This window comes from Bidens hawaiensis, unplaced genomic scaffold (assembly GCF_021521415.1).
Source record: "Bidens hawaiensis isolate Kalapana, Puna unplaced genomic scaffold, B.hawaiensis_p1.1 tig00011830_1, whole genome shotgun sequence".
Lineage (NCBI taxonomy): Eukaryota > Viridiplantae > Streptophyta > Magnoliopsida > Asterales > Asteraceae > Bidens > Bidens hawaiensis.
The window spans coordinates 430,947-454,234 of NW_027491942.1; the positions used below are offsets into that span (position 1 = coordinate 430,947).

Here is a 23,288-nt window from a genome sequence, read left to right on the forward strand (position 1 = left end):
AACAACCTTTTGCAATGTTGCCTTCCAGCTTACAACTCCACCTAAAACTTTAAACACATAACCAGTAATGGACCTCCCTTTGTCCAAATCTTTGGCAAAATCAGAGTCCACATACCCACTGATCACCTGATCCGAATTATCAGTTTTACCAAAAACTAAACCTTTATGCATAGTACCACTTAGATACCTAAAAATCCATTTAATACCTTCCCAATGTTGTCTCCCAGGATTGCTGATATATCTACTAACAACACTGACAGCATAACCAATATCTGGTCTTGTACACACCATCAAGTACATAAGACTACCCACAACACTTGCATATGGTACATTTACCATTTTACCCTTCTCTTCATCAGTAGTTGGAGAATCCTAACTAGACAATCTGAAGTGTAAAGCAAGTGGTGTAATGACAGACTTACAGTTGTCCATGAAATAATCTTTAAGCACCTTCTTGACATAAGAGCTTTGAGATAGCTTTATAGTACCAGCAGCCCTATCTCTACAGATTTCCATGCCAAGAATCTTCTTAGCTTCTCCAAGTTCTTTCATATCAAAAGCTTCCATTAACAACCTTTTAGTCTCATCAATTTGTTGCTTGTCTTTACAAGCTATTAGCATATCATCTACATAGAGTAAAAGATACACGTACTGCTTACCATACTCTTTTAAGTACACACATATATCATAACTGCTTCTTTTAAACCCATGAGTTACTACATGTCTGTCAAACTTCAAATACCACTGCCTTGGTGATTGCTTGAGACCATACAAAGACTTTTGTAACAAGCAGACTTTATTCCCTTCTTTGTCAACCTCAAAACCAGTAGGTTGTCTCATATATATCGTTTCTTCCAAATCACCATGCAGAAAAGCTGTTTTGACATCGAGTTGTTCAAGCTCTAAGTCAAATACAGCTGTTAATGACAAAATTGCCCTTATAGAGGAATGTTTGACTACAGGTGAGAACACTTCACCATAGTCTATCCCAGCCCTTTGTGTAAATCCTTTGGCAACTAATCTTGCCTTATACCTAGGTTCTTCTCCTTTTAAACCCTCTTTTATCTTGAAGATCCACTTGCAATCCACACATCTTTGATCTTCTGGTTTATCTACAATGACCCAAGTTTTATTCTTGAGCAAAGAACTCATTTCTTCTTTCATGGCTGCTAACCATTTCTCCTTATCTTTAGACTCTACAGCCTCTTGATAAGTCAATGGTTCACTTGCAAATTCTTCTGCAGCCACACAAAAGACAAATGCTGACAAATCATCTCTGAACCTAATTGGTGGAACTATATTCCTTCTTGGCCTATTAGCTGCAATACTCTGCCTTGTACTACTTGTTCGAGAACTTTCAGATTGATCACTAGTAACAACTGTGTCCTTGTGTTCATCCTGAGGCAACTCCACCTCAATTTGAACATTCTTACCATCATCTTGGTAATTTACAGTTTTACCCTTAACATCTTTATACAAAATATTTTCCTTAAAAACCACATTTCGACTAACAATTATCTTAGGACTACCATTTTCCAACCTCCACAACATATACCCTTTCACACCCTCAGGGTATCCCAAAAAAAATACATTTTTGAGCTCTAGGTTCTAACTTGCCTTTACTTACATGAGAATATACTAAACACCCAAACACTCTTAGATTATCATAGTTAGTCTTCATACCTGACCACTTCTCCATGAAAACCGTCATCTCAATAGCAGAAGATGGTGACCTATTCACTAAATATGCAGCAGTCTTCAATGCCTCTGCCCAATAAGACTTTGGCAGACCAGCAGTAAAGAGCATACACCTGACTTTTTCTAACAATGTTCTGTTCATTCTTTCCACCAAGCCATTTTGTTGTGGAGTTCCTGGTATAGTAAGATGCCTATCAATCCCATGTTCTTTACAGTATATATTGAATTCACCACTACAGAACTCCAACCCATTATCTGTTCTCAACTTTTTTATTTTCTTTTCAGTCTGATTTTCAACAAGAGTCTTCCACTCTTTGAACTTATCAAATGCATCAGACTTGTTCTTTATGATGTATACCCACACCCTTCGTGAATAATCATCTATTATTGACAAGAAATATGAGGCACCGCCAAGTGACAAATCCTTAGGTGGCCCCCATAGATCTGCATGAATGTAATCTAGGATCCCTTTTGTTCTATGAATACCCCTAGAGAACCTAACTTTCTTAGCTTTTCCAAGCATATAGTTCTCACATTCACCATAGTCACAACTTACTAGATCTTCTATAACACCTTGTTTCTTAAGTTCACTTAAACCCTGATCACTCATATGCCCTAACCTCCTGTGCCATAACATTGCACAATTTACAGAACTACCCTCTGCCACAGAAACAGAACCTTCAACTACATGTCCATCTAAGACATATATATTATTCTCTTTCCTAGTACCAGACATAATGATCAGTGAACCCTTAACAACTTTAATCTTTCCATCTTTTAAACCTATATAACAACCATTTTTCTCAAAAGTTCCTAAAGAAATAAGATTTCTTTTTAACTTCGGTATATACCTAACATCTGTTAAGTCTATAACAGACTCATTCTTCAACTTAAAAGAGATTGTACCTATACCTTGAATCTGGCATGAACTGTCATCACCCAATTGAACCACACCCTGTTTCTCCAAGATCAAATCCTTAAAGAACTCCTTATGAGGTGTCATATGATAAGAACAACCACTATCTAATACCCAATCAGTCTTTGATCCCTGATTCGCAACCATGTAGACTTCTGCACTATCATAACCATCTTGTGATTCTTCAGATTGAGCACCATGCTTCTTGTTAGACTTGAATTCTGCCTTCTTCTTTCTCCATTAAGGACAATCTCTTTTAAAATGACTCTCTGAATTACATACAAAACATCTCTTCTTTCCCTTAGACTTGGATCTTGATACTGAATTCTTGTTCTTGTGATTTCTTTGTTCGGGTCTACCTCTAACAAACAACCCATCAGCCCCATCATCCCTTGTATCACCATTCTTGTGCAATTCTTTAGAATTCATAGCAGACACTACATCATCCATTGACAAACTATCTCTCCCAAACATTAAGGTGTCAACAAAATGTTCATATGAAACAGGTAATGAGGCCAAGAAAATAATTGCTTGATCCTCATCATCTATTTCCACCTCAATATTTTCAAGATCAAGAATAATCTTATTAAATTCATCAATATGATCTTCAATTGACTTACCAGAATTCATCTGAAACATATACAACCTTTTCTTCAAATACAAACGATTGGCTAACGATTTGGTCATGTAGAGGCTTTCCAATTTAGCCCAAACACCTGCAGCAGTTAGTTCTTTAGACACCTCCCTCAGAACCCTATCTCCAAGACTCAAGATAATGGCACTGTGGGCCTTCTCAAGAATATCTTTCTTTTCTTTGTCTGTCAATGCTTCCGGCATATTTGGTTCACCCAACAAAGCATCGGAGATGCCCTGATGTACCAACAGTGCCCGCATCTTAACCCGCCACAAACTAAAATCATTCTTTCCATCAAACTTTTCAATATCAAACTTTGCACCAGTCACCATTGAAGAATCTTCAATCGAATTTCAAGAACCTTCTTCTGAGATCAAGAGCCGAGGCTCTGGTACCAATTGTTAACTATTTAGCGGAATTACAAAGCACCAGAAGAAGAACACGATCAAAAGATTACTCGTCTATTATTATGAAAAATCAGAATAATTACAATGAAATCGAAAACTGAGAGAGTACTGAGAAAGATTACAAGAAAAATGAATTGAAACTAAATTGAGAAAAAAAACCCCAATTATAACCCTAACCACTTGCTAACGGCTTCAACATCAATGTTTTTAAGAAATAACAGAAACAGTCCCTGAAGTTACAACTGAGTAACAAAACAGTCCCTGAAGTTACAGCTGAGTAACATCTTCAACTTTACCAACTTTGACATAACCAATCTAACTCAACTGTCATTGACTAACTCTTGACCATCTATTCAATTTAGCTCAATATCTAACAATTCTGATTGTTTGTAACACCAAATTAAAGAACATTTTACATAATACTACCGGTCCTATAAATATGTCCTAATGTATGACACACAACTCACCCATTCCTAAGTGATAAGAGATACTCAACAAGTTTACAAAGAAAAACGGTATACTTCAATAAAGAAAACGTTGCAACGGTTTAAAACTTTAATAAACAAATCCGGCTTTAACTATAAAACTAAATGCCTCAAACTTTCTTACACTTCATATAATACAGATGCTTAAAACATGTCAGCTTACTGTATATGATGGACCAAATGTTTAAAGCTCGTTTCGACTTGGAAAAGTGCTTAAAACGTATGAGTTGTTGGTAGTGACGAATGACGAATCAAGAATTTTTTGTCATTTGAGAAAAATAATAAGCATGTTTGGGATTGAGTTTAGAAAATGCTTATTTGCTTATTGGCTTTTCCATTTTGAAAAGCCAGGATTTGAGGCTTTTCGAAAACTGTTTTTTAACCTTTACAAAAAGCTAAAGTAAAGAAGATTTATGTGACTGCTGTCAAACACATTTTAACTTATTGGCTTTTTTAAAAACACCAATAACATTTTTCAATAGTTTAAAATTTGTCTCACTTTAGGAATAATAATAATAACTAGTTTTATACCCGTCCGGTGGACGGGGTTTTTGATGTTATAATAACATATATGTTCTTTTTTTATTTTTTAAACTTCAAAATTTTCTTGTGCAACGTATACGTAGACATGTGTTAGAACCTAGCAACAAATTTTTCAGAAATTGACTCCTAACAAATACTATATTTTTATTCCAGTCAATTGGTGTAATTCCACAAAAGTAATAGATCTATTTAACATAAGCAACTTTTAAACGTTAATTGCATAGAAAGCAACATCAAACATTTATATACAATCACATTTTTATGAACAATAAGATGTATAACGATAATAGAACTTTTTGACATAATATGTTTGAGTCAACCCAACACGACCCCGTTTTGACATGCACTATATGTTATCCAAATCCACCTCGCCTATGGCATCACTATAAACTCATGTTCAAGCCAAGAAATCCTTCCCTTTAATACCTGAATGACTGAATTAAAATACTAGATTTTAATCATTCTATAAAATGTTACACATGTTAATAGAAACACCTGTAATTGAGGAGCCACCACCACGAGCACAAAGTGAGCACAAAGTTCCGCCTGCAAACACTTCAATGGTTGTCTCAGTTTTTACATTTCACTTGACATTGAATCACTATAATTCATGGGTTTATTTTGAAGGTTCCTTGCGCTATTATCAAACTTTAATGCGTTCAAGTTTCCTCAACAGTTATATCAACAGGATTACAGGACTAACACAAGTTGAGAAAAAATAAAATCATTAATAAATTAATTAATTTGTGTGAAATATAATAATTTTATAACAAAATAGTACAATTGGGATATAAAAGTTACCAATTATAAGAGTCTTGTTGTTTCCACCAAGTGATCCTGCCAATTTAGTAAAATGATTAAACCATTAATATTATTGAAACACCTAAAAATGCTTCCTAATATTTTTTTTATTGTGTCCAGCCTGTAAGAGGCGAGTAAGTTTACTATCATGATATGGAACATGAGCACCTTCTTTTCGTTCTTTTTCATCACCAAGGGAACTAATGACACTTCCAATTGCAAGATGACGGTAGTTAATCTGAACCCCTATATTAAAACACTAAAAAAAGAATAAAAAAACCATATTCATGTTATTAGAATCAGGACTGCTTAACAAAACTAATAATCGCTATGAACAAGCATAAATCTCAATCACTTGTTCACCTAACATAAGTATTATCTAATATGAAAGTGAAACATAAAGTTATTTCCATTAACATAAAATCAAGATCGAGCATTTAGACGCTAAACATGACTGAAAATGGATTTCAACAAAATCTTGTCTCAATTCAATACAACCAACTCCATGCTTGCCCAAGTAAGAGCACTAAAGGGGAGCCGAGGTAATTTAGGAGCTTAAAAGTAATATTATCAAAAATAAAAAATAAAAAATAGTAATAATAATAAAAACAGGGGAAAAAATTAAAGTATAAAAAAAGATCATGAAACAAAAAGAGTGGATAACGTAAGTAGCAATATCCTTTATCTCAATGTATGTGAAATGAGGATTTTACCTTTGGAAATACACGAGAGCAAAAAGAGTTAAGTCAAATAGTCCATTGCCATGCATGTTGAATCTGAAGCGTTGTCCAATTGTAATCTACATAATAGCATGATTATATACCTTTGAGATTTAAGTAATAACAGGCCGAACACAACTTGTAGGTAAACGGGGTCACGATTTTGACCTGAAACTAACTCAAAAGATCCATATTTAGACTAATGAAATTTGGAAAAAAAACCCATATGAACTTACGAGATAATACCGTTTGTGATCGTTCCCTTTTATGATTTCTCCTACAAAGGCCACCAAAGGTCCCGAGTTGCCTACATCTGCCTTCAGGGCTGGAATTGCAGCCCTTAGAACTTAAAAGGTCTAAGGTTCTCTAAATCTTTAATGTCACTTCCGTCTGCGTATACAAAAAGGAAAAAATATCAGTTCATTTTTAATAATTCAACATATAAGACATGAATCACCTTGAAAACCACATCGTCCAGATATCATGATAGTAACCACTTGTGAGTACCATCACTTGTTTACCCAATTCTCCATTTCAGTTTCTTTCAATCACAAAATAGCTTTGGAATAGAGTAGATGACGTGCTAGCTTAGATGGCTGATATGAACAAATAATTAGACAAAACAGCTAATTTAGCATATGGAGTCAAAAGTAAGTGTGATTAGAGATAAATATCGAGATGATGATACCTTTATTCTCATGGTTGTAATCAGTCCCATTGCATTGCGTCCCTCCGCTCCAATGCCAGAGGTTTCAATCACATAACTTAATAGCTTACGCAAGAGTCACTTTGGGCTCCATCGATAATTAGGGTTTCGGAGAAATTGGCTTATTGAGCAGCGGCGATAGATCGATACTAAGATTGAGGGGACTGGAGAATACTGCGCCCCGATATATGAAGCAACGGATGATGTTAACTCCTCTGATGAAGGAAGGAGGGCGACGTGGGAGGATGGTAAACCGTCTGTAACCTCCATTTTCCAGACTTTAAACGGCTGAGATTTAGTTTTAGCTTGATCGAACGGCTGTGATTTACCATAACTGCAGTTAAGTGTACCGGGAACCTATATGTTATATAATAATTTATTCATTAATTTCTAAAAGCAGATAAAAAAATCTTTGCATTTCACGTTGGGCTCCTACAACACAGAACACCCTAACTTCCAATAGTTCAAAATTGATATATTTCATAACTCCAATAAAACTATTACTAACTATACGATCATTGGACTTAAATTAAACCTTAGTTCACATTTGTCTCACTTTATGAATAAACTCATAAAATCCTAATATCAATAAATAATTCCAAATTGCAATAAAGAGGGAAAATAATTAACTTCAAACGGTATTAGAAAAAAAGATAAAAAGAAAGGTGCATACCTTTATTTCATGGGGCATGTTGTATATTCCCACATCATCTGACATCTAATCTTATACCATAGTCAAAACGGTCCTTTGAGGTTACACCAAACAACCCTTTTGAATGGCACACCATCAAATCATAGCTCTTTTACCATCAGTTTAAGTTGATTGTTGATTGCAAGTGTCGTCAAGATGAGCATCAACCTTTTGTGGGTAATTCTAATGTTGTATATACCTTACTCGTCGCTAGGGAACCAGACTACAATCCCGCTGTCTTAATTAGTCCACATATAACTTGAATATTGTAAGTTTGTTTTTAAAAAAGATTTTTTCCCGGATATCCGATCGGATATTCTAAGTTTCGGACATCCAAAACTTCGGTTACGGATTCGGATAATGAAATCCACTGTCCGAAAGGTCCGGATATCCAAAGTTCGGATATCCAAAACTTCGAATATTCGGTTTTGAACAATGAATTCACCAAACGACGCGACTATTGTTGACCCGGTTTGATCTTTGCACAATGAATTGATAAGAATAAAAGATGAATAGAGATATAAAGCAAGCAAAGGTTCATCGATTGAATTTGAATTGACGGAATGAATGATCGATCAGATGCTGCCCCTATTTATACATCACCAATAGTCGCGTCATTTGGTGAATTAGGGAACATTACGACCTTTCAATCATAGTACATACACAGACACGTGTTTTGACCAATTACAAACTTTACACTATGACACTCTAGTCCCTAAAGTGACTTTACAGACTTGCTTAAAACATAACTAAACATAGTTTTAATTAATTACAATATGACCCTTTTACTTCTTGATGACGAGTGATTAATACTACATTTACCCATTAATCGCGATCATCTCCTTGTAGTAATCTTGAACACCGAGCTTTGCCTAATAGTTTCAAACTTGAGTCTTGCGAGTGCCTTTGTCAGAATATTTACCCTTTGTAACTCATTATCGATATGTTCCGCATTGATGTGTCCGTCTTCCACACACTCTCTAATGAACTGATAACGTGTGTCTATATGCTTGATCCTTCCATGAAACATTGGATTCTTCATACGCGCTATAGCTTAAATGTTGACAACTTTCAGAGTTATCTTCTCTTCCTTCCCGCCAGTTAATTCTCCGGGTAAGCGCTTTAGCCACAGTGCCTAACATGTTGCCATGAATTCTGATTCACATAATGATAATGCCAGGTTATTGGAGATTCTCCAAAATAGAATACATGAGCCCATTAGTTACCTTTTTCTTTGTCTCAAACTTATCTTCCATCTGGGATTTGAACAAGTCAATTTCCTTCTTTGGAGTGCCCGTGACTATCAGTCATCAACATAAACTCCAATGATCAGTGTAGAAATTCTTCACTCATTGTCCTTTATCTTCAAAATTTATATGTTTTACCCTTTACATTTTCAAATCTAACAACGTTTGTCCTTTGTCCCTAACCCAGTTAGTTTTTATTGTTAAGTATGGTCATGAGAACAAATCAGTCATTTCACTTATTTAATTAAAAATATTTTATTAAATAAACAAAGAACAAGTTAATATATATCTCTCCCCACCTCTCATCTCAACTCTCTCTCTCTCTCTCTCTCTCTCTCTCTCTCTCTCTCTTCATCCTTCATTCACCCACCACCATCAACACCCCCTGCCACATACGACAACATCAGCATCTTTATCCCATCTTTACCACAGTCCCACGGAATCAACTATTCATCTTTACATGCCCTCAAAACCCTCCATGCTACACCATCAACAAAGACGACCCAATTGAAATCGAAAATCTCTTGAACGAACTCTCCGCTAAAACCGTCTCTTTATCCCCCGTCCTCATCTACCCTCTCATCGCCGATGTCACACCTCGACCAAAGGCGGCGGAACATGCCGAGGTGTAACGATTGCCCATAAACGCATGACACTATTTAAAGCGACAATATTTAACAAACTCATTTCATTTCACATCATCGAAAATGTCACATAACCAAATATTCATAAGTCAAATACAACAAAATATAGCAAATCAAATATTGTTCATTTTTGCTAATATCCTAACGGTATTTGTGTCATTTTCTTCACCGAACTCCATAATCAACCTAGATGCAAACCTGTAACATTTCATAAAATAAAGTTATCAACACAAAGGTTGGTGAGCAATTCATAAGTTTGAACAATAGATATATCGTATGAAAAGCCACAAAACTAGTATACAAAACCATAAATAATAGCTATAAACTTGGATAAATTGACAATCGCTAATAGAATTACGTTAGCGCCACCTAGCTACAAGGGATTGCCAAGTAGTCTAGGATTTAATAGAATATCGTTAATTGCATTACGTTAACGACACCTTGCTACAAGGGGATGCCAAGTAGTCTAGGATTTATAAATTCCACCAACCGAAAGCGATAAACACATAGGCATATAAGCATAGAACACCAAATCGAGCAATTATTAAAGTAAAGTATACAACAACGTTTGTGGTTTAAGACTCAAGTATAAAGCATTTGATTTGAATAAGTATGAAATGTCACCCCAAAACAAAAGATAGAAAACGGGTATGAAGTTACTCACGTTCAAGTATAAAACTTGATCGGTAAAAGATGAATAACCGGATGGATGAAGTTTAACGAGCAAGGCCTAAATGACAATAAAATCTTGGATTTAGAATGGTTGTCTTGAAGATCTTTAAATAAAATAATTGTTGCAAAAAGTAAACAATTAAAGTTCAATGTTTAAAATGTAACTATTTAAGAATTTATAATAACAATCCTTTAAAAATGTAAGTTTGCTCGAAACCGGGTTAAAGTATCTAACCTTAATATTTACTTAACCAATGTTAAGTAATAAGGTGGGAAAAATGCTAAAATGCAAGTTCCTTTGGGACAAAGATACTAAAAAGGGTTTTTAACAAGTGTTCGGGTTGTCGATTCGGGTCTTGACAAATGGTAACCCAAAGTCAACTTTCCAACATATTAATTGTTATGAGATAACTCATTAAAATATACTAACACTTAACCAAGTATGTAGATCTATTGTTTAGAACTAACAACGCACATTAAGCGAGTGTTCGGTTTTGTCGGTCCAAACTATGTGATGAGATCAAGTTGGATCCAACAATTCCAAGTACTTAAGAAAATAATTAAAACCACTTTGTAAACTATTTTTAAAGAAATATACAAGTCTTGATAGCCAAAAACACACTTGTGTGTCTTAAGCGAGTAAAAGTCGGTATAGTTCGGTTTGGTTCGGTCTCCATCTCACAAATAGTTCATAGATGGTTTCTACATGCCCAAATATCATAGAACTTGTATATTGGTTTATAAATGAAGAAAACTTAAATTTTACAACTAAAAAGTTAACTACAAGTCTTTTAAGCAAAAGTTTTGGTTTAGTTCGGTTTCCATCTCCCAACGAGTTCATAGATGGATTCCATATGCTTAATATCAAAGAACTTGTAAAAATGATTTTTGAAACTCAAATATAACAATAAACATGTTTAAACAACTATTTTAACAAAACTAGTAAACAAAAGTTCGGTTTCCGGTTTGGACTAGTTTCGGTTAAACCGAGGTTAGTCTTATACAAACCCACACCATGGAACTTGTAAATAAGATGAACAAACTAAAAGGGTTAGAAGTTAGTCATAAGTGATATGTATAATAAGTTATGTGTGTGTGTATATATATCAAGAACACGAAGTCCTCCATGAAGCCTTGCCTTTTGACATTCGAAACTTAACCAACCGGAGTTGGTGAAGTAACAAATAAAGGAAACAAGGGGTGTGTATTATATATATGTTGTACCACCATATTCAAGTGTTAGTAATATTAGATGAACAAGTTGAAATGAAAGACTATAGTTAGTTGACATTAAAAAATCAAAATAACAAAATGTTGAAAATGAATACTTGGATTTGAGAGAGATTTTGGAGAAGATGAACAACCAAAATGGTGTATGGAGCCTTTCTTTTATAATGGTAAGAGTATGGTTCATACAAATAGGGTAAAGATGCATGTGATGGTTGAAATGGTCAAACAAGTTTTTGGTAAATGGCAATAATAGTCTCCAAAGTTTGGTTTAAGTCATTTTAAGGAGTTTTAAGGACCAAAAATAATGTTTTCAAGACCCAACAAGTGTAAAATAATATTGTAACATAAAATCCATCATTTTGATTATATCATAAGCTTTGGTTTACAAAATGGGTCGGTTTACATGATAAATGAATACAAAAACGAATACAAACGAGACCCGAAATTGACGAATGTCACAGCCACCATGGACTCTAGCAACCCCGTCACTCTTCTCTCTCTCTCTCTCTCTCAAAATTCTCAATTTCAAAATGCTTCTCACATGATCATAATCCTATGTGTGTGTGTATATATATAATTTTAAATTTTTTAGTTTAAACTTTATTTCAAAAATAAAAGGTATTTTGTTCTTAATCTTTTAAAAAAGTTAATTTGATTATTAAAATGTTTTTTAATCAAATGGGTAAAATGACCAATTTGCCCTCATGTCACATGACCTGACTTAACGAAAAATACTAATTGGGTTAGGGTCAAAGGACCAACGCTATTGGATTAGGAAATGTAAAAGATAAAATATATTAGTTTTGAAGATAAAGGAAAATGAGTGAAATTGAGTACAAAAGTAAATGACAATCTCTATAATTCTGTAAAAAAAAAGTGGGTTTTACAAATTGTGTTTTATTAAAGTGTAATATACAATTTTGTTTTTTTCATAATGTTTCCATTGTGTTTATTCTGTGACTTTTTTGGTGAGTTTTCCTGTCACATTTCCGGCAAGTTACCGACGGATTTTACGGCGAGTTTCCAATCAGTTTTGAGTTTCGACGACTTTTTCATGTCACTTTTCCGGTGAGGTGTGGCGGTGGGTGGCAGTTGTGGTGGCGATAGGAGGTGGAGTGGTGGTTTTTGTAGAAGGTGAGTGAAGAGAAGTAGGTTTTTGAGATTTAAGTAATGGAACAAAATGCTCTCATTGCTAGTTTTTCTTGGAAAATCAAACTTCTTATTTGAATCAACATATAGAACATAACAATATTTACAAAAGAAGGTTTACCTTAGAAAAATTTTGGGGTCACAATAACCATTTGGACTCAACTTTTTTTCAAATATTATCCATGTCTTCTTAATTTACAACCAATCAAAAACTTGACAAGTGTCTTGCTAGCTATAGACCGCATAACATACTTTCTTTCTTGGCCAGCAAATCCATTATCATGTGTTAGATTCTTTTGAGCCTGTACAACGCAAGCATGTACAAATTAGGCCTGTAAACGAACCGAATGTTCGGTCAACTGTTTGTCATGAACCGTTCGACGAGAAGTTCTATATGTTCATTTATTTAATAAACGAACGAACATGAACACATGTTCCGTTCTTTCATTTATGTTCATGAACGTTCGTTTATGTATGTTTATTTATGTTCGTTTATGTATTAACAGGAAATAATTAAATATTATCTTGATGAGTAATCTACTTAAATATTTCATATTCGTAAATTTGTATTCATTTAAGTGTTTTCATTTATGTTTGTGTTCATTTACATTTGTTCATATATGTTCATTTACGTCCGTTTATCTTTGTTTAGATATGTTCGTTTAGATTTTAAACAAACGAACATAAATGGACACAAATGTTCATTTGTTAAATAAGCGAGCATGAACATAAATATGTGTTCAATTAAGTGTTCGTGTTCGTTTAAAGTTAAATGAACGAACACAAGTATGCCCTTGTTCGTGTTCGTTCGATTCGTTTACAGGCGTTTGCTATTCAGATTGATGAATACATCGGTCTCAATTTCTAAGCTCAACGGATTTTATTTATGTTCGTTTGTGTTCGTGAACCGTTTGTGAACACATTCATTTCCTTAATGAACGAACACAAACATAAAATCTTGTTTGGTAAGTGTTTGTGAATACATTATTTTCTTAACAAATGAACATGAACAAGACATTGTTCGTGCTCGTTCGGTTCATTTACAGCCCTATGTACAATGCAGTATGGATCTGCTGCTTTAGGGGCCAATGATAAATAAATGAAGGAGTGACACACAGACATAACACCAAGTACCAATCTCCTCGTGACATGTTAACACCGAGCATTAATATATAATGATAACTTACCTTAAACCGGGTGTAGTGGGGCGCTTTGCTAACCTAAAAAACCTCAAAATGTCCAGGTCCGCCGCCCCCGAGGCACTTTGGGATGTTTTGGGGGTGGGGCGTTTTCTACAAAGCGCCGGGTGAGAGAAGAGGTTGGGGAAGAAGACCATTGATTAGTGGGTTGGGTTTAAATCTTTTATTTTTAATAATAATAATAATAATAATAACGATAATAAAGTAATGATTGGAAAATGTTCCATCCAGTCATCCACTACACCTTCTTTTTTTTTTTGTCTAAAAGCCCATATGATCACGTGACGTCACATGACGCAAAACGTCCCAATAATAGACTACATCCACTACATACAGTTTTATAATTGTTATAATTAGAAAAAAGGCGGTAACATGCCCTCCAGACATCACCCCAACGGCGAACACCACAGTACTTCAAATTTTCCAGACGTTTCCGATGCATTTAGCCTAAGTATTGGTGTTGGCTTCTCCCAAGATCTCATTGTTATTGGTTAATATGGGCTATATTGAATTACTAAAATCATACTTGTAACTATTTAAACACACAAATGTCTCCACATTTTATATAAAACAAAACTCTCCGACTCTTCACAAATTCATTAAAAAAACATTGACTCACCACTAGAAAATTTTTCCAACTTAGATTTAGAGACGAGCTGATAGTTTCAGCGGTTCAAGTGGAGATCTAACTTTTACTTGAACATGATCAAACCTCACAACCGCTTAAATGAACGACCAAAGCTCGAACAAGATCGAAAAGCTGCTCATAACCGTTTGGTTAAAGATTATTTTTCCGTCAACGTATATGATGATGACTAAATTTAATAGTATTTTAATTTTATCTAAACTATTTTTTATTTTAATAGTTTTTTATTTTGCTTTAATTGTTTATTAAAAGAAATAATTAGTAAGAAAATAACGATTGTAAAATAATAATAAAAAAATTAGTCAACTAACTCTTCTATAACATTTCTCATTTATATATAACACTTATTTTTTGAGTTGATTAGTTAATGCCTCAGTATCTACGTAACATTGAGGTGACATTTAAGTAACGTCCCCCGTAACATATTCGAAGAAAAGTTCCAATTGATGGGCAGGCAATATTCCATTGCATTTTGGTTATTGTAGTTGACTTCTAGTTGACTTCTGTGGTCATTTTGGTTGCGAGGTACCGGCTTTCTGCTAAGTTGACAATCTAATATGAGTCCATTAAAAGACAGTTCACAAATTTGAGTGTTATCATAACCGAGAGACGCGCATTTGGACTAAGTAAACAAAAGAAGTGGGATGGAAAAATGGACCAAAGTTAAAACGACCATGACTTTCGATTTGTGGAATTACGAGGATCTAATAATATGGACTTTTGATTTGTCTAACTTTCGGATCCAAATTCGCTCATTGTATCCATTATTTGGTTTACTTGGACTATAGTTCTCTAAATTTCATATTTTTTTTATAATTCCGTTTTAATTTTAAAAGCATGAGAATCATGCACTAGTGTATCTATTAATATTAATTTAGCTTATGGTTTTATTTAAATTAACTGAGTTTCTCTTAAACATGTCATTATCGATCATTGGTTTGTTTAACGTATATTAAATTGATTTTGTCAATGTCCATGATCGTACATATAAGTACATATAACATATTCAAATGAGAACATAATAATCTTGAAGATGAATTAAGATCTTGAACAATTAAAATTTTTAAATTGTCATCTGCCTTTTGTTTGTCGTTTATATATTAGTTGAACCTCGGAGATCAACATATCATATGGCTTGCATGAATTAGCATCTTTACTTTACCAGGTGTACATCTATCACTCATAGCACATCCTGTGACAACAGATCACACATGTTATAGATTGTGTTGTGTGAATCATTTATTAAAAATGAGATAAATTATAATACGCTTAAAACGCTTGATTAATTTTGCTATGATAGTTAACAAAGTAAAGGCATGCAGAACAAGCCAACCCGCATACAGAATTTGTGACTTTAGACCTCGATCAATTTGTTTCGACATCTTAATCACTCCATCCACCAACTCATATTTGTCAAATCAATTAATAAAAGACCTTTCTGTATAAAGTCGCCGCTCTTATGCTACAACATTCCACAAGATGGTTATTATGGTTTTTTACTTGTGAACTGGTTGCTATATGTGTAAGTAAACGTGACAGGGCCGGTTATATTGACGATTTCATATTTAACTGACGTATATTTTGGGTTTTGATTATTTGTATTGATGTTGGGAAATTTGTCCCCAGAAAAGCCCAACGAAAATACAGACTTAAAAATTCAGAAGAAAAGGACATTATCAATTTCTGTGTTGACTCTATATGTTCACCGATAGTAAATACTCAACTAATCTTCACGAATCCTTCAACCTTTATATAAATTAAGACATTAGGTAAACTTGGAGATCAAGCATTGGAAGAATATGAATCAGCTTTAATATTTTAATTTTCCTTGATGGTATATATTAAGGAATCAGTATTAACACCTTAATAAGCTTGTAATTACAAAATCAGTGTAATCATATGGCTTTGATTTTCTGGATCACTTCTTTCTTATTCCTGTTGCCTTATTCTGAATCCGTAGATTTCAAGTTCGATCGTTTCAATACCGACGCAACACACATTTTGTATTCAGGAGATGCTATGCCTTCAGATGGAACCATAGAGTTCAATAAAGTCAATTACATTACTCGTGTAGGCCAAGCCATATACTACGACACAATCCCGATTTGGGACCGAAAGTCGGGTAAGCTCACGGATTTCACCACTCACTTCACCTTCTTCATCGACACACGAGGTCAATCCTTATACGGTCATGGCCTCGCTTTCTTTCTTGCCCCGGTGACCTTCCAAATCCCACCTAACTCAGTCGGTGGCTTTCTTGGCTTGTTTAACACGAGTTATATCGACTCACCCCAAAACCAAATGATTGTCATCGAATTTGACTCATTCGTGAACTCAGACTGGGATCCCGAAGTTGAACATGTGGGTATCAACAAGAACTCCATTCGTTCCGCTGCTTACACTGCTTGGAATGCTAGTTTACACAGTGGAGACACCACAGATGCATGGGTATCATACAACGGCACCACTCAGATTCTCAACGTGCGGTGGAGCTATGGTGCTGGAAATGATTCCGGAGGGAATATGAATACCAGTCTCTCATATCAAGTTGACCTCAGGGAAGTTCTTCCTGAGCAGGTGATCGTCGGGTTTTCAGCCTCAACTGGTGCTTACGTAGAAAGACATGTTCTTCAATTTTGGGAATTTAGTTCAAGTTTGAATATAGTAGAGAAAGGTAAAGATAACTCAAAAGAATGGAAGCTAGCATTGGGGATAGCAGTCCCTCTTTGTGTTCTAGCTCTTGTAACCATGGCAGCATGTGTTGTATTTAGAAGAAAACAAAGAGAACCTGTTCTCGAAGACAAACCGGTTGAAACGGTCGTCTTGACATCGATTAATGATGATCTCGAACGAGGGGCGGGCCCAAAAAGATTTTCTTACAATGATCTTGTTTCAGCAACCGACAATTTCTCTAATGATAGAAAATTAGGCCAAGGTGGATTCGGATGTGTTTACAAGGGCTACTTACCACGTGAAAACATGGCAGTTGCGGTTAAGAAAATTTCTCAGGGTTCTAAACAGGGAAAGAAAGAATACATAACAGAAGTGAAGGTTTATTAGCAGTCTAAGGCACCGAAACTTGGTGCGTCTCATCGGTTGGTGCCATGATGAAACTCAATTCTTGCTTGTTATGAGTTTATGCCAAATGGCAGCCTTGATTCACACTTATTCGGTCACAAGACTCCTCTTGAGTGGAGTGTGAGGTATAAGATTGCCACGGGTTTAGCTTCCGCGTTGCTCTATTTGCATGAAGAATGGGAGCAATGTGTGGTGCACCGTGATATTAAAACAAGCAATATTATGCTTGATTCAGGGTTCAACGTGAAGCTTGGAGACTTCGGGTTGGCTCGACTCATGGACCATGAGTTGGGACAGCAAACAACGGGTTTAGCCGGGACCCTGGGTTACTTGGCTCCCGAGTACATAACGACTGGAAAAGCTAGCAAAGAGTCAGATGTTTACAGCTTCGGGGTGGTTGCATTAGAGATTGCTTCTGGGCGGAAGGTGAGGGATAGTGCTGACTCAGATTCTGATCGGGGTTGGTGCAGTGGGTTTGGGGTTTGCTCGGGAAAGTGAGCTGGTTTCAGGTGTGGACCCAAGGCTGAACAAGGCATTTGACTCAAAACAAGCCGAGTGCTTGATGATGGTTGGGTTGTGGTGTGCACACCCTGACCGGAGTGTAAGGCCATCGATCAGCAAGCAATTCAGGTGCTGAAGTTTGAGGGTGCAGTCCCAAATCTTCCGATGAACATGCCGGTGCCGATGTATTGCGCAGAACCAGATGTTCCTGAACTTAGTTCTGGTTCTGGAGGTGCTTCCATCACTTACACTAGCATTGACCTGGTCCGTTGAACAATTGCTATTTGTTAAGTAAACATAAGTTCTATTAGTACCAATTATTTGTAAACTAGACAGGTAATCAAACCGATTATTCTAGAGGTTCATTGGTCGAACTGTTAGACCGATCCTGTTTTCAGAACCTTGGTTATTACGAGACTTTGAGTATGTCTTAAATCATGATGTTAATAGTAAAATGTTTTTATTATTGAAAGGATATTTGGTTGACTAGTGTTTGTTTTGTATTAGGCTTTAAATATCCTAGAGTGTTTTATATTGTAAAACTAAAAGAACATTTTTTTATAAAAAACTCGACCTAGAACCCAAATCTGACCCATGCCCTAGCGTCCCAAACTACGAGCCAGGCTAGAAGTATCACCCATAGTGGGGGATCGGCATGGGCTCAAAAGCAAGAAGCAACGGCTTTCACACTTGTTGGAGCTATTAAGCATCATAGACTAATGAATTCAAAGGCATTCATTTAGCACGAGTTTACGCTGCAAAGACGATTCGTGCAGATATAGCTGTAATCGGATCAAGCCGGATGTGCGGATAAAGTTGGAAGATATGAATTTTGAATTCGTTTCTATCTGTTTACAATATCAGCTCAAGCCCAATTGCCAAGTGGAACACCCTTTGAATACATTAATGTTGAGTTTAATATTATAGTATATTAATAATGGATTTATGTGTTAACACCAATCTCTCAAGTAAATTGATATAAAGCTTGGACAAAAGATAAGATAAGCAATTAAACCAGCTCAAAATTAAACCCATGGACAACCTGATTATAAGTTGTAGAATAAGAGTGAACCCAATGAGTCTAAGATAGGATGTTGTATGATATACGGCACTAATGTTGTTCTGTATCAAGTACCATCAGAACTTGCTACCCATAGTCGGTCGTGAACACAAACTCATCATGCTAGTCACCGAGGTGGTGATCGTTGTGATGCTGACTGGTCATGAGACCCCAAGGACGAAGAGATCAAGCATCTTCAACAACGGATATGGGATTTGGAACGGATAGAAGAAACCGAGTCTAATGCCTTCGTCTAGGGCGACGGTGACGCGGAAGATGAGAATCCTTTTAATCGACCCCACCTCAACGATTTTAATTAAGAAACATGAATCACAAAACGCGCAAAACTACAAGACAAGAAACAAATTTCACATCTAAGTTCGGGTTTGGTAGCACAATGTATAAATCAGCTTATTAACTACGCTAGTAACTTAGTAGGCTACATAGAGGTACCCTTGTTTAACATCCTTGAATGATGAACAACCAATGGATGCCTCAATCAAATAATAACTCTTCTATGAGGGGTACTCAAAATAGCAAATCGTTCAACACACAAATATGAAATACATTTAAATCATTCACTAGTAAAACTTTAAAAGTAACAAGAGCATATTCATGTCTAGCAAAGTTCCAGGGAGGCTCGGAGTGTGTACGAGCCACACCATCAGCCGGGGCACATAAGTTTCGGGGGCACAAACCTTTTTATATATATTACATATATATATTTTTTGGTGTTAAAAATAAGGTTATTTGCATTGGTTTTTAATATAATTACATGCTCAGAATGGTTCTGCTTATAATAAATCGGTCGATAAAAGTTTTTCCATGTACATTAGCGAATAAATTTTTTTTTGTTAAGGCCTACGGGCCTTTTTATTCTGGCTCGACCGAGGTATTTAAATTCTCGAAGACGGCACTCCAAGTTCACATAATAAGTTGAATAAACATGCATGCAGAATCATACCCTACATCTTTCTTTTTCTCGATTGTGTTGTGTAATGGGCTGCACCACATCTTTCTTTTAATCTTTTGTGGGCTAACACTAATTCTCAATTTGGCCCTTTGGTTTTTTTTTATCACACTCTGATTAATTATAGTTTTTTTTAACTATCAATGAATAATGCATGGTTTTTTTTAACAACATACACCCGCGATTAGAGACAGCGCTGAGTAGCCCAGGTCCACCATCTCCTGTTCTAGGGAAAACCCGCCGCCCAAAAACCCGGTTGAGATCGGATTCAAACTTGATACCTTGCAGTCTACCGTCCAAATTTTCACTTTCCTTCCCATACCAGTTGGCTGATTAATTATAGTATAGTACTGCAGTCCCCCAGCTAAACGAAATTCCATCTGCGAGTTTTCATTTAGTTCTAGTTAAGCCTTAATAACATTAAGCTAAATCTAATAAGAGTTAACATTTAATTTTTAGAACGTTTACCGTTTATCATTTCAACATTTTTTCACCTTGAAACCTACGGAACATAAAACAAGAAAAAATGATATATTTATAATAATATTATTGCGTATAGTAATCGATCAACGTGCTAGGGGTACATAAAATAAAACCGATAAAATCCATGCCCATTTTCGAGTCTGCTGGCGAAGCCTGTAGACAACTAGAGGATTGCTGAATAGATTTTCAAACAATTTGTGTTGTTTAAAAACTATTCTTGTATGGATTATCACTTGTTATAAATTAAAATTTTAGATGCGCAAGAAATGCAAGGAACGTAAGGGTTAGAAAGGCAAAACCGAATTTGTAGATCTCCAAGTGGGATTTAACTAATCCACTCTGCATTAATTCCATGAGTTTTCAGTAGAGATATGCTCGACTAATGCCTCTTCTAAATAAAAGAGATCATCGGTACACCAAGGGTCTCACTAATCCATGGTAGTGAGCACCATACACAATTGTTTCAGTATTCAGTGAAAGCAATCACTTTTTTTCATTTCACTAATCTCTAGAGGTAGTGATCATCGGACTCACAAATTAATAAACAGATATAGTGATACCCTCACAAACGTACTTATACAATGGAAGTGATTAAAAAGACAGCAATAAGAATGAGAAAGATGGAAGTTGTAGACCAACTCATCTATTTTGCTATGTTATCTTATCTTAATCTTTAATCTTGAATCTCTTTTCAAATGATGTTTGAATATCAAGGGAGGAATTAAAGATGTGTATGAAAGTGTTTACAGAAAAATGGTGAGTGTAATTGTGTAAAGCGAAGTGTGAAAAACTACATTAATTAATTTACCAAAGACAGTTTAACAGATAGAGCTTTAAGAAGTGGATTTACCAAATTATGCTTCACACAATGGAAAGTGTGCCAATCTTGTAGTCGCAAAGTATAGTAAGTCCGGATATCGAACTCGAGGACCCGTAGTAGCTAATATTGATACTAACCTTTAATCAGACGATAAACTATACAATAATGAATTTGTTCTTTTTCAATAAACTAAAACTTAATCTTTAACAAAGAAAACAAATATCTAACTTGAATAGAACTGGTTGACAATTGTGGAAGAGGGATCACCTAGATAAGGAATCTTAATGGTAACCTACGAAGCTCTCGGATCTTAAAAGGCATGGATGCTAATGAATACATATAAAGAGAAGCCTCCGATCTGTCTAACCAGTCTACCACCATGCATGCTAATGAGTGCTAATGAGTTGGATAAATGTATGGAAAAAAATTAATCTAAACATCCAAATGAATTATCACTTGATCAGTTTTTAATTCACGATTCTCCTAAAGGTATTAATCTTACGGAAAAGGGGTTATTCTTGTTTAAAATAATTAAATACCTTGGTTTATAACTGTTGCTACAACAATTATAAGACCAATGATAGTGAATGGACTGGTTAGGGTAACAAGCTTCAAGGGTTCCGGTTAACCTAACGCAAGTCGTCGTGTCCTTCTACGTTTGCAAAACGTAGAGAGAGGTTCACTAGTATAGTTGTATTTGTTACTGTTCACTAAGGATCCTAGACCGAGATGTTAGAACCGGTTTTTGGATGAAGTTTTTAGCGAAGCTATGATGTTCTTGAAGTAAGAAAGAAACATGCAAAGTGCAAGTTTCTCCAGGAAGAAGAGAAAATCAGAGAGTATGTCTTAACTCCCAGATCTGGTGTGTTCTTGTTATGGCTGAGTTATGTCCTTTTATAGAAAGGAATATAAGCCTTTTGTCCGGTGGGTAAACTAGTGAACCTCCAGTTTGGTAGAGGGTTGACCCTTTTATGCGCGGGAGGTTATGGACCTATGGTTAATGGTATATGATAATATACTTTTCTGAGCATATCCCTGAGGGATGATGTGAACAGTGATTTGACGTGTTACTGTTACGTGTTTTTACTGTTCACGTATTTGTTTTCCTTATTTGGGCGGGAAAACTAACCTTTTAACATTCTGACCTTTTTAGCGTTAATGTGTGAAAGCCATTTTACCAGACTTTGGGCTACCCCCGTCATCAATAACTTATCTTGCCCAGAACGTCCAACTAACCGAGTTTTCGTGAGAGTTTGATTAATTAAGCAAAACAAGTACACAATCCAAATCCTAGATCCAGGGTCACGTAAGCAGGATGTGGGATAATAAGGCATAAATGACCAGGTAGACAAAGCCTATAGCAAGCTTTAACCATATATGACCACGAACACTAATTAATTGATCAAATCATGCCAACAAATTAACATATAACCATTTCATGCAAACAAGATCACACTAGACTCAATCTGACCTTAACCAAATCTATCATATCATATAAAACCATAAAAGCAGAATATTAACAATAGAGATTCAATTCATGCCCAAAAAAACCCAAACATTCGTTAATCAACCATTATTCAAACATGGATGATACTAGAAGTTTAGCCTCTCATTGTAAACAAACATTCAAAAATCAAAAGTAAAAACAATGCATGTTCACAAATTCATATTCAAGTGTAGAAATGATGTAAAATATGAAAACCGAATTGAATTATTATTCTTCAATTCTTTACTTCGGCTCATCTCTATCAATTCCAGAATCTCCTCCCCTCCTCCAAAATCGAACTACTTGATAAAATGTCAGGAAATCTCTTTAAAAGGTCTAGAATTTAGCAGTAAATGATTTTCCAAAGTTACTAGCCCAACAGGTTGGCGACAGGCTGTTGGGAATCCTGCAATGATCCATCGTGGTGATGCGACCTATAGTGATTTCAGCCATTCTATATAATGAGTCAACTCATTTCGTTGTAAGGGCAAAAAGTGGAAATT

The 23,288-nt window shown here is 35.4% G+C and overlaps 1 pseudogene; it reads left to right on the plus strand.

The window, feature by feature from the left end:
• The first annotated feature begins 16,093 nt into the window (after window positions 1-16,093).
• Window positions 16,094-18,473, plus strand: LOC143539238 (L-type lectin-domain containing receptor kinase IX.1 pseudogene; annotated as a pseudogene).
• Window positions 18,474-23,288: the final 4,815 nt, after the last annotated feature.